Here is a 12,621-nt window from a genome sequence, read left to right as displayed (position 1 = left end):
GTCGGATGGACATGTAAAAAGTCAGTCTTGCGCCTGATCTCTCGCCAGTCGTGTCGGTCTTCCGTCCTCTTCCGTTCTCTTGTGTACTGCGCACACACTTGGGCACTATAAAATTACTCCTGGTTTCAATGAAACCGGCCATCGTCACCGAAACCGGTGTAGGAGCTATTATTATTATTATTGTTGTGTTTACTGAATTGACAAAAAGCGACCAAAATACATAGGTTCGCAATTTGCCTATGTCAACTTCTCTGATAGTAAATGAGAAGTAATGATTATTATTGTTAATTTCGAAAACATTACAGGGAAAAGGTGGTAATGTGATCCCTGCATATATATTGGCCCTCTTCAATATTTTAATGTTTTTCCAACGCTATCCAGTATAATTTTGGTGGAACGGGATGATCGCGGCATGCTACTATATTTAGGACCATATAAATCCAACAGAGGCTGTCAAGTTCGATTGTAACTTTTTACACAGTTACACATGGTTACACAGTTAAACTTGCGACCGGCGAAACTTTTAACTGTGTGTGATTTTATTTCGATAGTTGTAGAGCCATGGGTACAGTATCAAATTTTTGACTAATGGGCTATGTATACTGTGGAGGCTCCAAAGGTGACTATTACATATTTTGTGATTTTTGCCGTTAAGTTTCACTTGTGCAATACATTTACTGTGAAACCCCGAGGGGGTCGTACATTACCATCTCTTGATCTCAAAATACCTACCAAATGTGATTGATTAAGAATAATTAAAACTTTCGATTATCCTGCACGAGTTTTATTTATTCCCTAATATCTAAGACATGTTTAAACAAATGAATAAGAAGTCCCATAATGTATTTTTTAGGTTTCTGACTTCTATATTTTTCAAATAATGCTTGATAAACAAAGTGGGGGTCCACATTACCACCTTCTCCATACAAGTTACAACTAAACAACTAAAACCTGAAAATAATCCATAACATCCTGTAGGTTGTGTAACGTGCACTTGGCGCATTCGTTAGCAAACAACGCCAAAAACAAATATTTATTTAGCGGGACATTAAAAATAAAATTTTTTGCTCCCGTCCGCGCCCCATCCCTCACATCAATTAACGAACCAAAACCAGACACCGTGTATTTAATACCTGCACCGAAAATGTTTACTTTTTGTGTGCACTCAGTGCAGTTGCCAGTAAAAAAGTTACGGCAAAATCTAGTTTTATGTTCTGAAGAGCAAACTTGTGTGGCGTAAGGCGTTGTAAAAATTTATTGATTGACTGTTGACTGCTATATAAAATTACAGTGCTGACATTTAAAATTTTGAGCATTATTCATAATGATCAAGCTGTTTTATTTTTTCAGCTTTCTAATCAACGAGCTTTTGCCCGCGGCTTCGCTCGCGTAGGAAGTATTATAATTTACAAACTTTCATCCCCTATTTTAACCCCTTGGAGGTGGAATTGCTCAAAATCCTTTCTTAACGGATGCCTATGTCATAATATCTACCTGCATGCCAAATTTCAGCCCGATCGGTCCAGTGGTTTAGGCTGTGCGTTGATAGATCACTATGTCAGTCAGTCACCTTTGAGTTTTATATATAAAGATTACGACACACGTACGAATGAACTGTTCAATTCCACAGCTCTTTAGCTTGTAAACGCGGCCATTATCATACCGAATAAACAAGTGAGTGATGACGACATGCATTATGGATCTGCTAGTCGTCATCACGAGACTGGAAGACTTAGCTGATAGCTCTCTCTTAGTGGCTCTTGGTGAGCCAAATAAGAGCTAGCACGGTAAAACCTAGCTAAAATGAGAAGATAGAATCAAAATATAGTCAAAATAATATAGTTCGACTCTTTCTTTCCTTTGACTCATCAAAAGAAAGGAAAGGTCGAACTATTATTTTTGATTAAGGTAGAGTTTGCAATAGTCTTGTAGAGTTCGATTTCAAAGGTTTGGAACTTCATAAGATCTGGAATATATTGATAATATTTTCTAGTCTTGTCTTTTACTACAAAAATGTTTTACAAAATTAAGTAAAGCAGATGTTTATGTCTAGTTAAAACAACCATAAGTGTGTATGTAAATTGAAATTTAAAGGGAATCTGCAACCCGTCTCAAGTGGAAACATCTGATCGACTTTTATTAATTGACCTCTACCAATTATAGGGTTGGTACCGACCTCGTTTATCCCCAAATAAATGTGGCCTATATTGTATGAGGGCTATTATAGGAAGGCTTCTACGAACTTTGCCTTATTGTGCTATTAATGTTAAAAGAAAGTAATCATGATATTTTAGTATAACACCACACACACCGGTTTCGGTGATGGTAACCGGTTTCCTTGATACTAGGCCAGTTACGTAGGACTCAGGTGTAATTTTATAGTGCCAGGAGTAGTTTTTTGTTTGTTTGTTAGTGCCAAAGTGAACCGACTTTTTACATATTGTTATCATCCGACGCATGGATCATCTTTACTTGTCTGACAATCAGGTGACCAGCCTCCTTGGCCAGCATACTTGGAAATAACACGTTTCCAACGCGGGAGTCGAATCTACGACCTCCGAGTCAAGATAGAGCTTACGCTGCTACGCTCTAAAGTTTAAACCACTGGACCACGGAGGCGTTTTTTTTTATGGTTTTTAATGATATTTTACTGCAATAGTAACTATATTGTACATATTTACATAATATTGTTCTTTTACACATAAAATACAACATGTAGATTGTAGAGTGTTCTACAGTAAGCGGGCCAGCCTAACGTGCTGTTTCAATAAACATGTGAATATTATTGTATAAGTTTACATCAATAAACGTTTCAACATTGTTTTTCAAGCATGTTACATGTCCATAGAATACGTTGAAGACAGAACAAATACGAAGAGACGTGGACGTGTTTACTGTACATGGTAACAGAGCAACAACGGATTTATTATTTGAATTATTATAGTTGCTTTCATGTTACATTAAAAAAAAGTGTTAGTACTAATAGGACGGTAATGATTGTATTTATCATCAAACTATCATTGTAATAATTTTGGAACTACATATTGTATTAATTTTAGGGCAATAAAAAGCCATTACAGTGAGCCGTTTCTAGCTTAAAATGTTGGTCAGGTCTGCTATTTATTTGTAGTTTGATTAGCAAAAGTTAAAACTACACCGAACCACGAACTCAGTTAAACTCAAAGACGAATACAGTAACGCCATCTCTTGTTTGGTGCACGAAACTCATGTTTTTTTTTCAGATTGATGTTTATAGGCTAACATAATGTGGCCCTACCACGTCACACGTCATTTCACGTGATCGAATACAAAACAAACATTAAACCAACGTTGATCGATCGACTGGTGATATGAAATTTAAAACTCGTTTCGCCACACAAATCATATTCGACATCTATATGTATGGAAACGCGTGTATCCAGTGTCGACGTTGATCAATCGCCTTAGCCACTTTTAAACTTACAGCTTAATAATATAGTTTTCAATCAGCAGAGTGAAAAAATTGTTCTTTTGAACATGACTAGTGATTGGACAGTTCACAGTACAAGTCATTGGACAGAGCACAAAAACACTATATTTGGTTGCTTTAAAAACTACCCGTTTTTCTTTAAAAAAGCGTTCTAATACTTTAAAAACAGGCAGTTTCTAAAACACCCTAAAATATTGTGTTTTTGTTCTTTGTCCAATGACTGGTACTGTCCAATTACTAATAATTTACCCTATTTTTAAACAGCTGTCAAACTAATTGCTAAGAACTTTCAAATAAAAACAGAGTCAAAATTAGACAAATAGTACTAAATATTTTCATTACAATTTTATAGTATGTATACAAACAAAATATTATAATATGAACTTATAATATGAAAGTCAAAGTGAATACTATAGAAAGTCTTAATTAAGCATTGAATACAATTTATAAATCTAGATAGTATACCGCAATGAGTTTCTAAAATACTAGAGTAGCAATGTCTTACAAAAGATTCTCAGAAATGCGTAACCACTTTTTTGTTCAAAAGACAATGTCAAGTCATATATTCTTTATGTCATTATGTATGTGAGATATGCCTGCAGGCATCTTCGAAGTGGCAACGCCTTGCTACCGTAAACTTCCAATCTAGTTACGTTAGTAACATAGAATATCATTGGTATACCCAATGATATTCTATGTTACTAACGTAACTAGATTGGAAGTTTACGGTAGCAACGCGTTGCCAATCTAGTTACGTTAGTAACATAGAATATCATTGGTATACCCAATGATATTCTATGTTATATTCTATGTTACTAACGTAACTAGATTGGAAGTTTACGGTAGCAACGCGTTGCCACTTCGAAGATGCCTGCAGGCATATCTCACATACATAATGACATAACGAATATATGACTTGACATTGTCTTTTGAACAAAAAAGTGGTTACGCATTTCTGAGAATCTTTTGTAAGACATTGCTACTCTAGTATTTTAGAAACTCATTGGGTATACCGAAGAAAATTTGTATGACGCTGGTATTGAGACGCCAAAGAGTTCAAGATAAATTAGGTATTGCTCTCCAGGGAAATGTAGCCAGTAGTTTCTGGACCGAGGTTAGGCGGTTACTGAGTCTTTGAACAGATATTCCCTCGGGAGACAGTATCAAAGTTAACTTAAATGTGATCTTCTAAATGCTAGATAGTTCAAAATGCTAGCTTGCAATAATAATATTTTTATTATTTTACGTCTTAAACACCTTTTTTTATGAAATAAGGGGACAAACGAGCAAACGGGTCACCTGCCTGCCTAGCATACACCAACGAGATATCTCACTCTACATGTTTTCTCGATGTTTGATGGTTTGTCTCTTCATCTCTATTGACCTTAGCATGACAAACATTTTTTCTCGCGTAGATCTATCATCTAAATAACACATTTTTATAGAGTTTGTCGAGATAATGTCGAGATTTTGACATTATGAGACGAGTAGTTTTTAATTATCTCGAGAGTGAGATATCTCGTTGGCGTATGCTAGGCAAGCTGATGGAAAGCAACTTCCGTCGCCCATGGACACTCGCAGCATCAGAAGAGCTGCAGGTGCGTTGCCGGCCTTTTAAGAGGGAATAGGGTAATAGGGGAGGGTAGGGAAGGGAAGGGAATAGGGGAGGGTAGGGAAGGGAATAGGGTAGGGGATTGGGCCTCCGGTAAACTCACTCACTCGGCGAAACACAGCGCAAGCGCTGTTTCACGCCGGTTCATTGTGAGAACGTGGTATTTCTGCGGTCGAGCCGGCCCATTCGTGCCGAAGCATGGTTCTCCCACGTGTGTTAATATGTAGCTATGCATAACAAAATTGCATTGTATGATCCTTCCTGGATATTGCGCTCCGATACCATGGTATCATAGTAGACATGTCTAAACATAATAATTATGATTACACTCGTAAGTACCTACTTCAATTTTATATTTAAAGCAAATAATTCCCAAAGAATATTATACCTACTTACATTAATTTCTACATAACCGCTTCTCTCTAATAGATATGTCAAAAGTTATTTTAATCGTCTTCTTGAAGATTTATATCTTAAAATCGATCACCAAATTTCTGAGTTCTGACCTTTCTGACCCTGTTTCCACTTGGTCGACTTTCGGGTGGCGAGGCTAAGCGCCTGTCAACTTTAAGGACTTAATCGAAGGATATGACACTTGGTGAGACGTGAACATAATAATTGGGTATATTGTATAGTAAATTAAAAATTGAATCGTGCAGCACTGTCTATGAACTTAAATGACAAATCTGGGTGCACGGTCAGGGCCGTCTCTAGCCCAAGTGGCGCCCGTGTGCAAATATTACCCTAGCGCCCCCTAGCAAGCGCGCGGTCAAAATGAAATGGGTACAGAGTACAGTTTTTCCGGCTGGGTGAGGACCAGTGCCCGTCCTAGTAAAATTTTCAGGTGGTGCGGTCGGACTCGCGCACGAAGGGTTCCGTACGATTATAAAGCAAAGGTGGGCAAAAAATAATGTTTTATGGGAGCCCCTTAAATGTTTATTTAGGTACAAATAGAATTAAGTATTTTGTGAATATTTCAAGTTAAGTACCTATATCAATAACGGCTACACGTAGGCAGGTGTTACATGTAGTACACGTAGACACATAGGTCTGTTCTTGGCCTTCTTATGTGGAACTTAGGCTACCATTGCATCCTGCGAGCGGCCCATCTTCGTGGCCTACGTTTGGTCTGCTATCCAGACGACACATACGTGATGGCCCATGGAGACATGTTTGAGGAGACAATACGCCTGGCGAGAGTGGGTGAGTCTTAGGGTGTAGTGCTTATAGAAGCGTTGGGACTGCGAGTCGCAGTCGAAAAGACGTAGGCCATGTTCTTCTATGGGTCCCAGAAGCACCGCCCACGCGGAAGCATCACTGCGCATCGCAGAGATGTGGAGGAGAGTGTGCCGATCGGCGCTGAAATGCAGTGCTTGGGTTTGGTCCTGGATTCTGAATCTTTACCCCTAATTTTCGGTAATGATGAACGGTAATGATCGGCATTAAAACTGAAGAAGATGGCCATGGCCCTGAATCGCCTTATACCAAAATCTGTGGTCCAGGGCCCACCAGCAGGCGTAGCATGGTCACTATAGAAACGGTTTCTTTCTACGGAAGAATCAACATGCTGACAGATTTTATCGACAAAGTGGCGGATTTCCATTGTCTAACTGTCACTTTGTCTATTCTTCCGTAGAAATAAACCGTTTCTATGGTGACCATGCTACGCCTGCTGCAGACGGCCCGGAATAGACAGCTGCTCAGAAGCCCGCAGCATGCTTAAGCGCTGCGGATACTACGCTGCTATCGAACCAGTTAAGAATTTGGCCTCTTGAAAGTATACCTTCAGTGTTTCTAATGAGAGGTAAGCAAGAAATAAGAATATACTTAGGTTAGGTAGGTATGCGACATCAACCTCGGCTGCCAAACGAAAATCGCACACAGAAGTCCGAAAACTGACAATCCCTTATTCCAGTGAACCTACACTATCTGTATCATCATATGTCATGTCACAAATCGGAGTCCAGGGCTCCGGCCGGATGAGTCCAGACTCCAGAGTCCAGCGGGGCTAAAATGGTCGCTTTGAAGAATCATGATATGAATCATAATTAGATTCATTTTTCTAAAATCGCAAAATGCAACTCTGCTTGCAATAATTCATTTCTGTATTTTTGTACTGATTTGACATTTGTCAGTTTGACAGTTTTGACAATTCATTTGCTGAATTTATTGAGAGGAATTGCTAAATGTGACCATTTTAGCCCCGCAGACTCATCATCGCGACCACGCGCAGACACGGCCTCGTGAGTGGAGACTGGAGAGTACGCGAATGTAGTTGGCGCGGGCGGACTGAAGCCACAGATCTCAAAATTACTGATTTTTTATTATTAAAACTACCTAGCTTAAAATTGATTTGTTAACTATAGTAGGTAGTTGCCTGTGGCATCGTCAGCGTGATTTTAATTCTTTGCTCAATTTCACTGAATCTAGATTGTTACTCTAATTACTTACAATTATTAAAACTAAAAACCTTTACCAATCATTAATTTTATGTTACTATCTTTATCTCAATGTAGTGTATAATCAAATAACAAAACTAAACGGAATCTCATACACGTCAATCTTTCAAAACTTTTTCCATTTAATTATGTAAATATTCGTAGTCCTAATAGATAAATATTCGTCTGGTTGGGGCTACGTGAAGGGGACTCGACACTCGACAGACTCCTCACTTCAATTAATTACATACAAATTATGAAGTTTGCATTTGAACTCTCTAGTAGCACATCGTTTTAATTAAACAAATCGTAGTTTCTGCAGTTACTAATAGGTAGTCAGCGGTGTTTCGTTTATTAAGATTTTCATTTTAATGGATTATGGATTAATAAAATGCAATCGGGATCAACACCCCATAATTATTAGCGTTAATTAAATTACCCTAATATAAATAGTAATATTAATATTATTATAGTGAGGCCCCTTCGCACCACCTGGGCTGCATAAATAAGTATTTTTTGTAGTTAGAATGAAATTTTAAAGAATATCCATATTATATCTAAGTAAGTACAATCTATTTACCAGGAAATAGAATATAGTAGGCATACATGAAAAGAGGAAAGAGTTTTATTCTACGGAAGTAATAGATTGACATAAGAAATATCAGCTCGTTTTGTCCCTAAAACCTTTCTCATTTTATATTCTATCAATTTCCTTCTCCTTTCTTCTATGCTCATGCTCATGCAGATGTAAGGACTAAGGATGTACTAAGATAGCATAAAGATACAGGAGGTTAACACGCGTGTCTCGCGTCCCGCCCCGAGCTGCGAGTCCCGTGTTCTAACTTCTAATGTCCTCACTCCTCAGATTACTCATATTACTTGGTACTACTAATATATATTCTGTGGTATTACTGAGATTCCGTATCGATCCACGATAATCCATATTATACGATGACACCCGAATCCCTATAAAACCACTCTATATTATGCTAAACCCATATATATCTAATACTCCATAATATTATTGTAAACTATCCATACTAATTACTAAGGTTGTAACGTCTTGTAGGTGTGTCTGTGTAAAAAAAATTGAGTGTCTATATTACGGTTTACCTTAGTACAGAATAAATTGTATTATTTATAAATTTTGGTTTAGGTGCTTGAAGTGCCCAGAAAGGACACTTTTAACAAAGGGAAAGTGTACGGTTTTTCCGGGATATTGAATAAATATTTGCGGTGTCATATGAAAGCTTCGAAATCATGCTGGCAATCATAGTTATCATAGCCCGACGTGACGAGGGCCTTCACAATGCAACAGTCATCCAATTTTGGCAAATTACAATTTTAGAGTGTATGAATGCGTAATGATATGGTCTATGGACTCATTAATGAAAATGACAGTCTGTCTGGCCGCTAATGGCGCTGACGCGGCCTCGTACTGACGGCTCCAGATATCTCATATATTAATCACTATCGTGAACGTGATAAAGATAACTGTGATCTATGATTAGCATGCAGCCTTCGTAATTGGTGTCTGTGTTCTGTAGATCGATATGGTAAATTACAATGTTACAATAATTGTACAGCTTAGATGCAGCTTTAAAACAAAGTAAATGGTTTAAGGATTAAAAAAACAGCAGAAAAAACCCGTTACGAAATCTCTAAAATCGGGCGTTTGAAGTTTATTTGACGTACCATCGAGGAATCGATTTCTAGGCAGTTGACAGACCGACGTCATTTGGTCGGATCCATAAAGTTATACCTAGCGGAATAAAGAAACAAAGGCCTGAGCAAGTGAGATGTCACTATCAGTAACACTACGTGGTAAAAAGAGACGTGTGATACATGACAGCAGACTCTTTTTTTGACGTCCAGTTGGCACTTATCGGCACGTTGACAATTATTTAATGTGATAGAATTAATGTTCAATCATGCTTGTATAAGAGTATACGTAGTACGTACACATATTTTTACACACAGATGTAAGTAAACCAATTTCGGTTTCGTTTGACATCTCGAGATTGTTGCTCTATTCCGCTAGGTATATTAACTTTATGGTCGGATCTGTAGCTCTACCATGAGTATTAGCTATAGTATTTTTCGATACTCGATACCGACTACCGTACATTTTTAGTATTTAATATTATATATTTTTGGTACAAAGCTCGGTCAAATAGCTAGTACTATTTATCGATACTCGATACCGACGTAAATATTTAGTATGGCAAATTTTTGCAGCGCCTCTAGTGGGTACTTGCGGAACTTAAATCGCCATAAGTACTAAATATTTACGTAGGTAGTCGGTATCAAGTAGGTACCTATCGATAAATATTATAGTTAAGCTCATGGTAGAGATATAGCTGTAGGACCACCATCCTCTTAGGAATCAACTTCCTCGATGGTACATGAGAATACTAATTTGCTTCTGAATATCCTGATATCCTGACTGGATCGACGGTGTATTTATAGTACGGGAGCCCTAGAACATTTTTTTTTTTATTACTATCAAGCTAATTTTTTGTGAGTAGCTTCATTTTGATAAGACGAACAACATTTTTATTTGCGAAGAATCTCGAAAGTGGTAGCTAACAGAGATAGAAAGGATTTCATATTTTGAATTGATGGTCCTAAAATATGGAATGTTTTATTTGTAGGACAATGTTACTCTTTAATTATATGACTATTAATCTATCAACATACAAAAAATCACCGTTAGGATTCCGTTATAGGGTTCTGTAATCAACATAACTTGGTTGACTACTGAACCCTAAAACGGAACCCTAACAAGCTGATTTTTTGTATATTGATAGGATAAGTAGTGTGTATTGATAGAGTAACATTGTCCTACAAATAGAAGAATCCATATTTTAGGACCATCAAGTCAAAGTATGATATCCTTTTTTTTTCTGTTGGCTATCACTTTCAAGACTTTGAAATAGATTATAATTATAATAAATAATAATATGTTTGAAAAGTAGCAGAGTGATACTGCAGCTGTAGTCAAAAGTTCATTCTAAATCTAAAATGAAAGGTAGATTGTTTTCTTTCTTTCCTTCACTATGCGTCAGCTCAATGCAGAGCCAAGTCATTCTCTGTGTGAGCCAACCCTACTTAACGCGTAAACATTAATATGAAGCTTAATTCAGAATTTAATTTACCGCAACATTTCAAAGGCAGTCTAAGCCTCGTCTAAACCACATGACACTTAATTAACCCTCCAAAAGCGAGGCAAGATAACTTCTTTATTCTCCTGCAGAGCGAAGTGGGTCAAGATATTCCCACGGGGACTAATCAGAGCTATGTGAATACGAGTATAACCCGGCGGGCACCGAATGTACGGGATTAACCCAGTTGTACCCTAGGAATTTAATTCAAGGATTATATTCAAATACAGATAAATTAACCCCTATAAAATTCTACGATCGCGATACGTTTATTTTGTTTAGTAGGTGGTTGTCTGGTAATGCTGAAAATATATAAAATATCGACTCTACGAATTTTACTCTTCGCACCTAATTTATTAATTTTGTTATATTTTGTCGATAAATATATTTTTATCTTAAGCTTTGGACTTTTATACCCAGTAGCTGTAAGTAGTAAGGATAAAATATGCAAGTTCATGCTGAAACACCTATTAAAATACCCAAGGAAATTTGCTGCTCTTTAACCTTTTTCCGACATCAGTTTAATGTAGGTTAGGTTCAATTTTCCGACGTTCTAGAACCCTGACGTGGCCCTTCATGTATCCTCACACGATCTAGGTCACTGGCGACCTTTTACATCACCTCTCTTAAACATTCACGAGGCTGTAACTGAAAACTTTATCATGGCGTCGCTCTATGTAACTTCTGTCGGTCCGAATTTATTTAAATAAGTTCTTACTTAGTTGTTGAACTTAATTTTATAAAACTTGTGTGTAATCAAAAAAAATTAATAGGTAGGTATTAAAATAAGAATAAATGGTACTTTGCTACTAATTTTAATTAACTACATAACTAAGATTTATAAGTTTTAATCAATCAGGTAGTAAAAAATACCCACTCTTAAGTTTTTATTTTGGTTAAAAGTTTAAGGGCCTATTTTACCACTTTCTGATAAGTGCTGGATAGGCTATCCACCACGTAACTTGACAGCTATAGAGTATGGAGAATCTGTCAAAAAAGTTGTGGATAGCCTATACGGCACTTTATCAGGAAGTTGTGAAACAGGCCCTAAAATAAATATTCTTCCCTTTGAAGAATTTCTTCATTGACGATAAAATAAACAAGTATGTTATTACCAGAAACTCTACTTTGGGCGGCATACTCGATGAGAATTCCGCCCAAGCTGCAGTTTTATGCAGAAATAAATTAAGGGTTTCCGACATAGCGTAGAAGCCAAGTCTATTTGGCCTCTTTTGATTGTTGGCTCATTTGACTTTAAACTTTTTCATGTCGATCTTAAAAGTACTTAGGTAAGTACTATTAATATTACAAGAGATTGCGGCCTTGGCTATACAATCTTCATTGCATAAAAGGGCTTTTGAATCTTATTTTTAATCTATGTAAATTGCGAGAAATGCATAGGTTTATATACGAAAGTTCATTGTTACTGTAATACACAAAGCAAGCTTACAATAGAAGTTGAACTTAACGATTTTTGACCTTTTTACTATCTCTATTAATCTTAATTCCCATGTATTTAGATTTCAAAGGGTGATTACCCTAGACTTATCTATTGACGAAGCGAAATAGATAGGGTGAGCGCTAGATGTATTATTATTAATTATGTATTCCTGCGCCCCTTATCAACATAATGCAATTAAAATGTATGACGCGTTGCAGACGCGCCGGTCTTGTGGAAGTTGAGCCACGTCGAGCTAGGGTGTTCCTTGCCCTCTTTATGCAAATTATTTGGACTTACTTGCATATTTGTGAATTAATGATAAATTATTATAACTAGCTATTTTTTCATGATCCATGTGAATAAAGGCTCAAGTAAACATTATGTTGTAAAATTAAATAATAATTTTGGAGATTTTCAAAAGCTTCTAAGTCCAGTTTGAACGGAATAATAAAGATAAAGTTCTTTTAACACTTAAGTGTTAAGTAATTATTAAGAGG

This window comes from Aricia agestis, chromosome 4, assembly GCF_905147365.1.
Source record: "Aricia agestis chromosome 4, ilAriAges1.1, whole genome shotgun sequence".
Taxonomy (NCBI): domain Eukaryota; kingdom Metazoa; phylum Arthropoda; class Insecta; order Lepidoptera; family Lycaenidae; genus Aricia; species Aricia agestis.
The sequence above is the reverse complement of the archived record's forward strand: the minus strand, read 5'-3'. Positions refer to the sequence as shown.